This window comes from Amblyomma americanum, chromosome 1, assembly GCF_052857255.1.
Source record: "Amblyomma americanum isolate KBUSLIRL-KWMA chromosome 1, ASM5285725v1, whole genome shotgun sequence".
In the NCBI taxonomy this organism is placed as follows: domain Eukaryota; kingdom Metazoa; phylum Arthropoda; class Arachnida; order Ixodida; family Ixodidae; genus Amblyomma; species Amblyomma americanum.
In genome coordinates, this window is record NC_135497.1 from 543,210,252 (window position 1) to 543,222,605 (window position 12,354).

Below are 12,354 nucleotides of genomic sequence, written 5' to 3' on the forward strand. Positions count from 1 at the left end.
CGCTGTCGCATTTTACTGAGGCGTCGGATTCTGTGTGCTTGGCATATTTAACGTTTTTTCTGCGAGAGATAAAATAAAGCCTTCCAGGTATACAGACTGTGTCAGCCTCTACACATGGGCTGAAAACCTTTGTTACGGTTTATGTTCACACGAGATTGTCAAGGCGTTATTAAATTTTGACAATGTGGATTCCAGCAATTTGTCCACAGCAGGCCACCCGACCTCCCTCTGGCTGCCATTCGCTGCGACATGCAGCCAACGTTGAGGTCTGGTTGCCTTTTACCCAACGACCGGCTCACTTTCGACAGCCGCTAGAAAGCCGCGCGTATATTTGATTCACCAAAGAAAGAGGGCCAGTCGGACACGAAATGGCCATCTTTAAATCTGCAGCATATAGAATACGGTCCCAGGTGCTGACGTGACCTTTTCAGCCTCTCAGCGCCAGTCTAGGCTTTGCGTAGGGTAAATGACAAAAAGAAACACCGCTTGTACCACGCGGCACAGAAACTCCTTAGTTGCACGTGCAGAAACCACCGAAAGCGCAGTAAACTGTATTCTATCTTGTGGCAGGGAGCACTATCGGCGAGAAATGAAATGCGAACAGCGGAACGCCAGGCGAAAGGTCCAGTTCAGGCCGTCTGCCTGTCGTTTCGCGCGGACGTCAAATTGACGTGGCTGACATTTGCTTAACTTACGGCTCGGCTTCAGACGCTCGGCTTCAGGCACGCTTTACGGCATCGCTGTTTTTTGAACTTGGCGCCAAGTAGCAGACATGAGGGTCTATTGTTCTCATAATTTTTCTTTTCCGATTTCGTCATCCCATTCTGCGTTTACGTACCTTGGCACCGCCCCGATGTACGCGGCACAGGTACGTTCCACTCAAGGCAGAACGGCGAATATCGAGAATAGGGCCCCAGGATGGTTTCGGTGGAAAGTCAGAATGTTGCGCTCCACTGGAGAAATCGGTGAAAGGAAGGGAACATAAAAAACAAACGCAGAAGTATCGCAAACGGCAAGAGTGCGCCTCTACCTGATGTCGATAGGCAGACGGCGTAAACTGGAGCTTTGGCCATGCACTCTGTTGTGCGCATCTCATTGGAGGCCGGTATTATATCGGTCAAACATGCCAATGCATCAATGGAAGGCTAATGGGGTATCGCATTATGTATTAGGTTCATCTATCGCAAACCTGTCACCTCACTGTGGGAAATGCTCTAGTAAAGAACAATAAGGAAAAATGCTCCTGTATTGGAACAATGCTGTTGATAGAAATCCCCCTTTAAGCTACCACCCGAACTCACCGAAAAACAGCGCGCTTACACGGGACACGAGAAAGGAGACACGCAAACACACAGCGCTTACTTACAACTGCAGGTTTTATTGCATTGCTCACAATAAATACTAGAAAGGAAAAACAGAAACAATGGAAGGCGAGGAAGAATTCCTTCTGTCGCATCATGTCGTCATAGTTATTCAATATATTGAATCTCTTTTCTTGTCAATGCCATCGATGGTGTGCTAACGCATGACGCGGCTTTCCTATCTAGGATGAAATCTTCATACAGCTCGCGCTTGCTCTGGTGATTATATCGCCTCAAAATCTGGCTTCGTCCAAAGTTGGGTGTGATGTGACAGCCAGACAGGTGTTTTGCCAGCGTGCTGCCGTATCCCGTGCGGATGTTAGTAGCGTGCTCTCGTAAACGGTCGTTGATGCAACGTCCACTTTGACCCACATAAGATGCACCGCATGACAGCGGGATCTCGTAAATTACCTCCGTGTCACAGGTGGTGAACATTTCTTCATGCTTCTTACTGCACCGCGCTGGTTTTCGGGCATCTTAGTTCACCAATCTGAAAAGCAAATGGAGCTTTCTGGGTGCAGTTAGAATCAGATCCATTCCAGCACGCCCTACTATCTTCTTCAACGAGTGGCTGATCCCGTGTAGATACGGCATAACAGCCCTCTTCTCTTTTTCATTCCGTGGCTTCTTCGGGTGGCCAGATTGGCGGAGATCTTTCAGGAGCTTGAGTCCGATCCCTGAAATGAGGGCATCCGGGAAGCCCGCTTCGCGTAGACGTTTCAGCTGAGACTCAGTGCTAGGTTGCTGACGGTGATGGCACGATCTTTTGAGGGCATTCTTCAAGGCGCCCAAGGCTATTGCTCGTTTGACGAGCTTCGTATGCGAGGAAGAGTATGGCAAAAGGCTTTTCTTTGACCTCGAAGCATAGCACCAGCACAGATGGTCCTCACTTGGAAACAACCGCAGGTCAAGGTACTGAAGTTGGCTTTCATCAGGCAGTTCTTTTGTCAATTCAAATTCACCTAAGTTTTCAGAAAATACCTTGAAAAGTGCCTCCACGTCCTTGCCTGGGTCCTGATCAGACGTTTTGTAGACGATGAGGAAGTCGTCCACAAAACGAAAAACCCTTATTACGTTGGTGTTGAGCAACACTTCTTTTAGCCGACGATCCGCCTTTGCAAGCAGAAGATCGCTGAGTAGAGGTGCGACACAGGAGCCGATGCACACGCCCTGCCTCTGTACGAACAGTTCATTATTGAAGCTGATAAATGTCGACCTTAGGTAAAAGGCCATAGCTTCGAGGAACTTCTCTGTGCTGACTCCGCAGGCGTTCTGAAACCGTACGGTACCCATTGCTTCAATGTCTTCTCTAATCGCATCAAACAGAGAGGGGTGCGGTAGTGAGTAGTAAAGATCCTTTACATCGATGGAAAAACACTCACACCTTTCGGGCATGAGCCATGAAGGAAAGCAGAGACTTCTTCAGGCTTCTTAACCTGGAATGGATCTTCCACGGCTAACAAAGACAGTGAGTCTTGTAGAAACGTGCCCATGGAGTGCTGCCAGGTGCCTTTTTCCGACACGATCACCCTGAAAGGCCAGTTGTCCTTATGTGCCTTCACCGTGAAGAACGCACTTAGGCACAGTCCTTTGCTTTTTCTCACTGCTGTACCCAGCTTTGTCAGGTTGAAAGCATCGCAAAGATGCTGGCGTCTCTCTTCACAGCTTGCGGCTTGACCTTTTTGAGCTTACGGAAGTTCTTCATTACGACTTCACTTGCCTTCTCGCCAAAGGTCGGCGAAGGCAAAACTGCAAATCCTCCTTCTTTGTCCGCTACCAGAAGTCGAAGGTTCGCCTCTCTCAAGGACAATGCCACCTCATCAAACCGTACCGATGTTCTCTTCTTTGGCGCCTTTTTTAACACATTGACGCCCTCACTGATGCATCTGCCCGCCTCTTCAGCGTGCGCTTTGACCGCACTCTTCTAACAAAAGGAGAGAAGCTCGACCTTGTCAAGCCGAGGTTCAATGCAGAACTTTGGTCCTAACTCAAGGACACGAGAAGCTTGAACCGGAACTTGCGTGTTGCCAAAGGCGTGAACTGTCTGCCGTAGACGGCCTTGGCTATCTTTCTTGGGAATCGAGCCTAGAACCTTCTTCCAAAAGAAGTCCGCCAACTGCGATGCATTTCGAAAGGCTTGTTGCAGGCGTTTCTCAGCACCTCCCGGCGGGGCTTCGCGAAAGCAGGCTAGTCTTAGGCACTCCTTGAAGTACTCCAATTGGTGCCAGGCCTCGGAGCGAAGAAGACGGCATAATCTGTCGCCATGCTTCCCTGACGGAGGTAAGGAACCCACTATGCAGCGAACATCGGCTCCTGTGTCGCACCTCTACTCAGCGATCTTCTGCTTGCAAAGGCGGATCGTCGGCTAAAAGAAGCGTTGCTCAACACCAACGTAATAAGGGTTTTTCGTTTTGTCGAAGACTTCCTCATCGTCTACAAAACGTCTGATCAGGACCCAGGCAAGGACGTGGAGGCACTTTTCAAGGTATTTTCTGAAAACTTAGGTGAATTTGAATTGACAAAAGAACTGCCTGATGAAGGCAAACTTCAGTACCTTGACCTGCCGTTGTTTCCAAGTGAGGACCATCTGTGCTGGTGCTATGCTCCGAGGTCAAAGAAAAGCCTTTTGCCATACTCTTCCTCGCATACGAAGCTCGTCAAACGAGCAGTAGCCTTGGGCGCCTTGAAGAATGCCCTCAAAAGATCGTGCCATCACCGTCAGCAAGCTAGCACTGAGTCCCAGCTGAAACGTCTACGCGAAGCGGGCTTCCCGGATGCCCTCATTTCAGGGGTCGGATTCAAGCTCCTGAAAGATCTCCGCTAATCTGGCCACCCGAAGAAGCCACGGAATGAAAAAGAGAAGAGGGCTGTTATGCCGTATCTACAAGGGATCAGCCACTCGTTGAAGAAGATAGTAGGGCGTGCTGGAATGGATCTCATTCTAACTGCACCCAGAAAGCTCAATTTGCTTTGCAGATTGGTGAACGAAGATGCCCCAAAACCAGCGCGGTGCACTAAGAAGCATGAACAAATGTTCACCACCTGTGACACGGAGGTAATTTACGAGACCTCGCTGTCATGCGGTGCATCTTATGTGGGTCAAAGTGGACGTTGCATCAACGACCGTTTACGAGAGCACGCCACTAACATCCGCACGGGATACAGCAGCACGCTGGCAAAACACGTGTCTGGCTGTCACTGCACACCCAACTTTGGACGAAGCCAGATTTTGAGGCGATATAATCACCAGCACAAGCGCGAGCTGTATGAAGCTTTCATCATAGATAGGAAAGCCGCGTCATGCGTTAGCACACCATCGATGGCATTGACAAGAAAAGAGATTCAATATCTTGAATAACTATGACGACATGATGCGACAGAAGGAGTTCTTCATCGCCTTCCATTGTTTTTGTTTTTTCTTTTCTAGTACTTATTGTGTGCAATGCAATGAAAACTGCAGTTGTAAGTCAGCGCTGTGTGTGTGCGTGTCTCCTTTCTCGTGTCCCGTGAAAGCGCGCTGTTTTTCGGTGAGATCATGTGCCAACTGGCCCGGAAACTGTCCTTAATACCACCCGAAATAGAGGAAGCCGCCAAGATTGCAAAGTTCAAAAAGAGAGGCGCAAGCACGCCCTCCGTGTCTCGCACGGACAATAAGATTGCATTCCATGTATGGATTTGTCTAGTTTTTTATTGGCGCGTATTATTATTTGACGTATTGCTTGCAGGTCTTTCAAGAGGGCAGCATCTGCCCAAGCCACGTAAGACCTGCAAGCATGACGACAAAGAATGCACTCCACTTTTCGGCAGGACTAAGGTTATCGGATGCGCGAGGGATAAGAAAGAACTTGAAGTTATCGAAGCCTTGGAACTCGCGAGATTAGGGCCTTACAAATGTGTTAGCGAGGCTTGCATACACCTGTACCTCAAGAAGTTTGAGTTCCTTGGATTGACGAGATGATTATGGCTTTTGCCTTTGTGGTTCGTGCGCAATCGCTTTTTGTAGAAGGAAAGGGGCATTGGTGCAATGAAGCAGTTGTTAGTCTGCGTTTGTCTCGTGTGGTTCTTCTCCCTTGTCGCGTGCTTTTTGCGTAGTTATTCATTTTTTTCATAAACCATTGTTTAGACGCTGGGTCATCAGGACCTAGCAGGAAACGTAGCTGCAGACGCGGCGGCCCGAGCACCCATACACCGGGCGCTCCCATTGGTTCCTGAGCACCTGGAACTTGAAGGCAACTGCTTACTATCCTTCAAAGTCCTCACGTCCTAATATCAGGATAGGCATCGCCTCTGCCCAACACTTGCAAAGGTACTGGGAAAGCAAGGGAACGCGTTCTACTCAGATTATTCACGAATACAATGTTGCGCCCGGCAGTACTAAAACACTTCGAGCCCGCGTTCACTGCAGGGTGCAAGCACTATGGGGAGTATGGGCTTCCCAGCGCAACTTAGTTTCTCCCCCCCCCCACTCCAAACCTTGCAGAGAGGAATGGGAGGCAGCCCTGCTTGGCTGCTCGGACCTTCAGGCCCAAAAGGCTTTGGTCAAGAGGACTAAACTGGCGGCTTCGGCCAATGGGGTCCCGGAATAAGGACTCCACCCATTACGGCGCTCTTCAAAAGAGCCTCACCTTCTGTATTCTTTAAAGGCTTTTCACCACCACCACAAATGAAATTTGTAAAATTGGTTTTAGAGCAAAGGAAAGGGCGCAGTAATTTCCTCATATATGTCGCTGGGCACCCGAACCGCGCCATTAGGGAAAGGATAAAAGAGCGACTAAGAGAAGAAAGGATGAAAAAGGTGCCGTAGTGGAGGGCTGCGAAATAATTTCCACCACCTGGATCCTTAACGAACACTGAACCCGCAAAGCACACTTGCGCCTTTGCGTTTCGCCTCCATCGAAACACAGCTGCCGCGCTTGGGTTCGAACCCGGGTACTCTGGATAAGTAGCCGAGCGCTCAAACCCCTGAGCCACGGCGGAGCCACAACGCAAAAAGCGGGTGTGTGCTGTGCGATGTCAGCTAAAGCTTAATATCCCCAATTGGTCGAAATTATTCCGAACCATTTTATTATGCCACTTTTCTCTTTTCTTATATTATTGCGTCACCCACGGCGCGGTTGAGCTGTCCTCCTGAATTAGAATGACAGTTACTGCGGCTGTCGTTGACTTTAACCACAATCATTATTTTTATGACCCGATAAAATGCGGACTTTACGTCAACCGGCTTTGAAAAGTACTGCATTATAGTGGATGTCACAAATAAATTTCAAATACCGCACTGTAGCATAGTCCGTGTGTGTGTGTGTGTGTGTGTGTGTGTGTGTGTGTGTGTGTGTGTGTGTGTGTGTGTGTGTGTGTGTGTGTGTGTGTGTGTGTGTGTGTGTGTGTGTGTGTGTGTGTGTGTGTGTGTGTGTGTGTGTGTGTGTGTGTGTGGCATCCACAGAGGTCAATGACTTCGCCAAAAATATGACATATCATTTGAGTGATCCGCCTTCTATTTCTATTGATTCGTGTCGCTCCGTGAGTAAAACAGCTTACTTGCAAGGAAGCGCGTTCGGCCCTGTGCGCGCTTCCGAAGCGCGCTGAAAATAGTGGGCACAAATATGTCAGACACTGTAGCAAGCGATACGGTTGTCCCCACCCTCCCCGGAGCAGCCACAGACCGCCCTGCTCCATGAAGCTCATCAGTCTGGTCTGGCCACATGCACCATCAATTTCCCAACGCATGAAGGTAAGGAAATTGGTCGCAAATTTTCCAATTGAGGAGGCTTCCCTGGTTTCGATGTTAAAATAATCCTTGACGTCTTCCACTGCTGTGGGAGCTAACCTTTTTCTCAACATTCCTGCATATACTCTCTTTGATACCTAATGGAGTAAACGTCTAGGTTCCTGAGCATTTTGGTCGTTACCCCGTGAGGGCCAGGAGCCGATCGCGTTTTCATCTTACAATCTCTGCCCTTATTTCTGCCTTTGTGACGGGGCGTCCAGCGCCTAGTTAGGCGCTCCACCATAGTCAGGAAGTAGGGTTGGCGAAGTATCCCCCACTTACGTCTCAATTAATTTGATAATGAAAGTATCATTGCCCTTTCGAACGCGTGCCTTGCTTGGCCAATCTTATACCGGATCTTGTCTTCGAGTTTGCAGGGTTCAAGATGTGCCAAAGAAAGTTCCTCGTCTTGGAGATTTTCATGCTCCCCTCCATTTCGTCACACATGTTGTCCCAATTTTGTGCGCATAATTTAAAAGTATAAATTTCTATTCCTTTATTATGTCTTTCAATCCTCCTTCTGATGTTGCGGTTACATTTCAGCTTCATGAGATGATGCTCCATGCTTTTCTTACCTCCCCATATATGCAGAAGACAGCTATCCGCGTTCTCCGGGGCGTTACCCCCTACTAGCGCTTCTGTCGCCTCTCTAGCGTCCGATTTGACCGCCGTCGTCTATTCTTTAATGTTTCTGAGGGGCTGCAGTTCCTGAGCACTGCCAATATCTCTAAATTGATGCAAGTCATCGACGCCCGGGTCACGAGCCCTGCGCGTTTTAAGGCTTGTTTCACTATGGCAACAATTAAGTAGTGGTCGCTGCCAAACATTTGATCTGAATTATGCCATTCTAAACATTTTGCGTTTTTCTAGAAAGTCAAATCTGGAGATGTGTCCTTACTAACGCTATTGCCGGCCGTCGTTGGACTCTCGGGGTCCGTGTGCAAGGTTAGATGGTCTGGTTCCCACCTTACTTGTGTGCGCAGGACGTCATGCTCCAAATGAAACATAACTAAATACACTCACGGTCAAAAGATGTGAAAGCCATTTTGGGGCTGGACCTCACGAAGGCTTTCGACAACGTGAAGCATGAGGTGGTCCGGGAAGGGCTGAACAAGGTTAATGTAGGTGACAGGATATATCGGTAAATCAGGGACTTTCTGAGAGGCAGAACTGCCCTCATGAAGTTCCTAACGCAGGAATCCCCCGCAAGTGACCCAGGGAGTAAGGGTACGCGCCAAGGATCGGTGCTGTATCCCCTACTCTTCAACGTTGCTACCATAGAAGTCCCCAAGCAATTGGCAAAGCTCGAAGGATTAAAATTTAATATATATGCGAATGATATCACCCTTTGGGTCAACCGCAAGAGTGATTCGGCCGTCTAAAACCTACTCCACGCCGCCACCGACATCATAGTCGAGTACGCGGCCGAGGGAGGCCTAGCGCGCTCGCCGCAAAAATCAATTTTTTATATACATTCCGAAGCACTTAAGGTGCATCCACCGTCCGAGATCAAAATTAAAGTGGCGGGTGAGGAGGTACAGATAGTCGAGAAAATCAGAACCTTGGGCATTATTCTCCAGTCACACGTACATAATGGCGATTCCATTGCGGGGCTCTTTAAAGAGCTTCACCTCTTTCATTAAATAAAGGCTTTTCACCACCACCACCATAATGGCGATAATGACACAAGGCTGGAGAATCACACGATGCAGAACCTGAGCCTTATTAGGCGGGTGGCCAGCAGGAACCGAATGGTAAAGGAAAAAAAATTATTAAGCTGGTACAGGCGTGCATATTCAGCCGGGTTCAGCCACGGAACGCTATATCTTGATTTGAACGGTGGAAAAAGAAAGAGATTGAGTCTCTAACGAGAAAATGCGTTAAAAGATCTCTGGGTCTCCCCATAAGCACATCCACAAAGAGGCTGATCCCTCTAGGGGTGCAGAACACATGGGCAGAACTGGCGGAGGCGGTGCGAACATCTCCATTTGAGAGGCTAAGCTTCACGTGGACAGGGAGAGCCATTCTAATCAAAGTTGGAGTAAAACCGTATAGATGTCCCACAAAAAAGGTGGAGTTAGTGAGGATTGATTCCTCCCTTGCCAGAAAACAAGCACCCGGAATATAACAAACACAAGAGGCAAAAGCGAGCGGCGGAATTAGAAATTAGACTCGGAAAAATTTCGGCCTATGTAGACGCGGCGGTAGGTGGTGGCGGTTTTACGGTGGCAATGGTCGTCAACGGCCGGGGCAATCCCGCGTCAGCTGCCACTTCGCGCGGTCGGAGCATAGAAGTTGCCGAGGAAGTTGTGATCGCTTTAGCTTGCGTTGGAAGGGAAGCGAAATTTGTCATCAGTGACAGAAAAATTGCAATACAAAATGTTAGCAAAGGAAGAATCTCGCCCTTAGTGGCCAGAATCCTAGGCTAGAGAAAGTTGAATAGGAAAATTCAAATAATTTCATCTCCGACACACGAAGGCGTCCCCGGCAACGAGGCGGCCCACGAGCTGGTTCGACATCTACTGCAGAGCCGCTACATTGCCCCTCAATGCCGAGGAAGCGGAGAGAGCATCGTAAAATATATGATCACGCAGCATTATAGATTGGAGCGCAGACTGGTACCCCCCCCCCCGAGACCCGAAATTAAACAACAGACAAGCAGCCGCATGGAGGCGAACCACATGTTCCGTGAGGCCAGGAGCGATAAATGTAATCTCTGAGACGCTAGAGGGACCCCTGACCACCTAGTATGGGAATGTGCGTACTCTCCCGGGGGACGAAAAATATGCACAATAGAGACACTTGGGGGACCATGCTACGCAGGTCGGATCCGGCGCTTTAGCTCCTGCTCGTCCAACTGGCTAAACAGGCTGCTGGGACCCAACACCTCCCAGTCTGAATCTGAGGCGGTGGCACCCAACCCTTGACCTGCGTGTCCTGGGTGGGTAGATCCCCTTATTTGTTGAACATTAACGTTCATTCCATCCATTCATTCACCACCTGGGGATCTTTAATGTGCACAGACATCACTGAGCACACGACCGCCTTTGCGTTTCGCCTCCATCGAAACACCGCCACAGCGGTCGAGTTTGAACCCGGGTACTCCGGATCAGTAGCCGAGCGTTCTAACGACTCACCCACCGAGGCGGGTTCATCCCTCTTCTTTTGCAAACACGTGCGTGTGTCGTGACATGCATCGCAGTTGTCTCCATTGTGGCGTTTCACTGGTGGCGCCACCGCGTTTGTCGTCTGCTTCTGCCTGCTCTATACCGCTCACCTCTGCGTTGCACTCGCTCCTTTATTCGCGCGCTCCTCACGCTGACATCTTCTGCGTCTGCTCTTTCAATCTTTTCTCTCGCGTACCATGGATGGCCTTGTAATGAGTATTAGTAGTGTATATTAAACATGGTAAGGTATGCAAGGTTTAACGCCCGGCATCTGCATATGAGCTTTGAGAGAGAGCCTAGTAGTGGAACATGGATTAATATCGCCCACTTTGTGGTCTATAATATGCTCGGACATCGCACAACTCCTATACAATGTGCGTATTTCGGAAATTTACGCAACTAAGCTTGGAAGGTGCAGCATCGTTGGCAGAATGGTACTTCACTGTTGCGCAAACTTTCCTTTGCCATATTCTGGTTAACAGCCAAAGCCGAAACAGCACATCGCCTACCCACCACATTAGCAGGACTTCAGAGTATGAGATTCTCACGTCTGCCGTGCCGTCTGTGTACTGGCGACCTCATGGGTTCGCTCGTCTGTCTATTGTTGCAAGGAAGAAAGAAAAGGAAAATGCACAGGCCTGCTCACTGGCTCAAGCCGAGCCACAATCACTACCACGTGCAGACAGTAGAAGAGTTCAAGGATGGGATAGAAAGAAAGGATTGTAAAGAACGCGCTAAAGACCAGGCCGATCCCGGAGGTAGTGCAATACCGGGACAACCGGTGGCGGGAGTGAAGCATCCTTCAAACTCTCCGCCACATTTCCAAAAATAAGTCCAATTGAACCCGTAACAGATACTCTACGCGGTCCGGACCGCTATCCCCGTTGTCTGAGTGCCCCTGTCGAGTCATGTTCAATGTACACGCAAGCGAAACCTCAAAAACGACGCCGGCGGCGCGCAGAGGACCCGGCAGCGTGCGAAATCAGAGAGCTGCTTCCTTCATTAAACATGTATTTTGGCGGAGTTGGTTGCAAGGTACTTAATTGTAACACATGAAAACGAAAAGAACCGAAATGCGAACACAAGAAGAAAGCTTCATAAGGCTCAGCTGGAGAAATAAAATCGAGGTATATTAATACAATTAAAGGAGAGTGATCGCGTATTTAGACTTAAATTAGCCTGTGCTTGCACTAAGCTTCTCACCACTAAGATCGTGTCGTTGTGCAGTGCGGGATAAATCTGTCTTGTCCGCGTTTAATTTGTAACGGACGCTTTATCGGCCGACTCATCAAAATAAGAGTCATCTTAGAAAAAGGTATCGCACGCAAAGCGATAAACACGATTGAAAAAAATGAATTGGATTTTGTGGAAAGTAAATGGCGCAGTATCTGTCTCACATATCGGCAGACACCTCAACCGCGACGTAAGGGCACGGATAAAGTATGGAGTGAAAGAATAAATGAACTAAACCGTGCTGTAGTGGAGGGATCCGGGATAATTTCGACCACCTGCGGATCTTTAACATGCACTGACATGCACAGCACACGGTCGCCTTCCCGTTTCGCCTCTATCAAAAGGCAGTCGCCACGGTAGCGTCCGAACCCGGCACCTCCGGATCAGTAGCCGAGCGCCCTAACCACTGTGCCATGCCACCGCGGCAGGCCAAGCTTGAAAAATTTAAAAATTGAAAATTGGTTTTGGGGAAAGGAAATGGCACAGTATCTGTCTCACATATCGGCCGACACCTGAACTGCGCCGTAAGGGAAGGAATAAAGGAGGGATTAAAAAAAGAAAGGAGGAAAAAGGTGCCGTAGTGGAGGGCTCCGGAATAATTTCGTCCACTAGGGGATCTTTAACGTGTACTGACATCGCACAGCCCACGGGCGCCTATGCGTTTCGCCTTCATCAAAACGATACCGCCGTGGTGTTGCGAGGTCTTCTCGTGAGTCAAAACACGAGACTGCCGAACCACCGCATACTCACAGCGCGACTTAGGTGTCCACTGAGCCAGGGACCAAAATATACTTACACATTACCCGGCCGGGTGGCTCAGCGGTTAGGA

General features: G+C 49.1%; 1 pseudogene; it reads right to left on the reverse strand.

Moving 5' to 3' along the window:
* Nucleotides 1-11,028: 11,028 nt before the first annotated feature.
* On the reverse strand, nucleotides 11,029-11,171 carry LOC144116742 (U2 spliceosomal RNA; annotated as a pseudogene).
* Nucleotides 11,172-12,354: the final 1,183 nt, after the last annotated feature.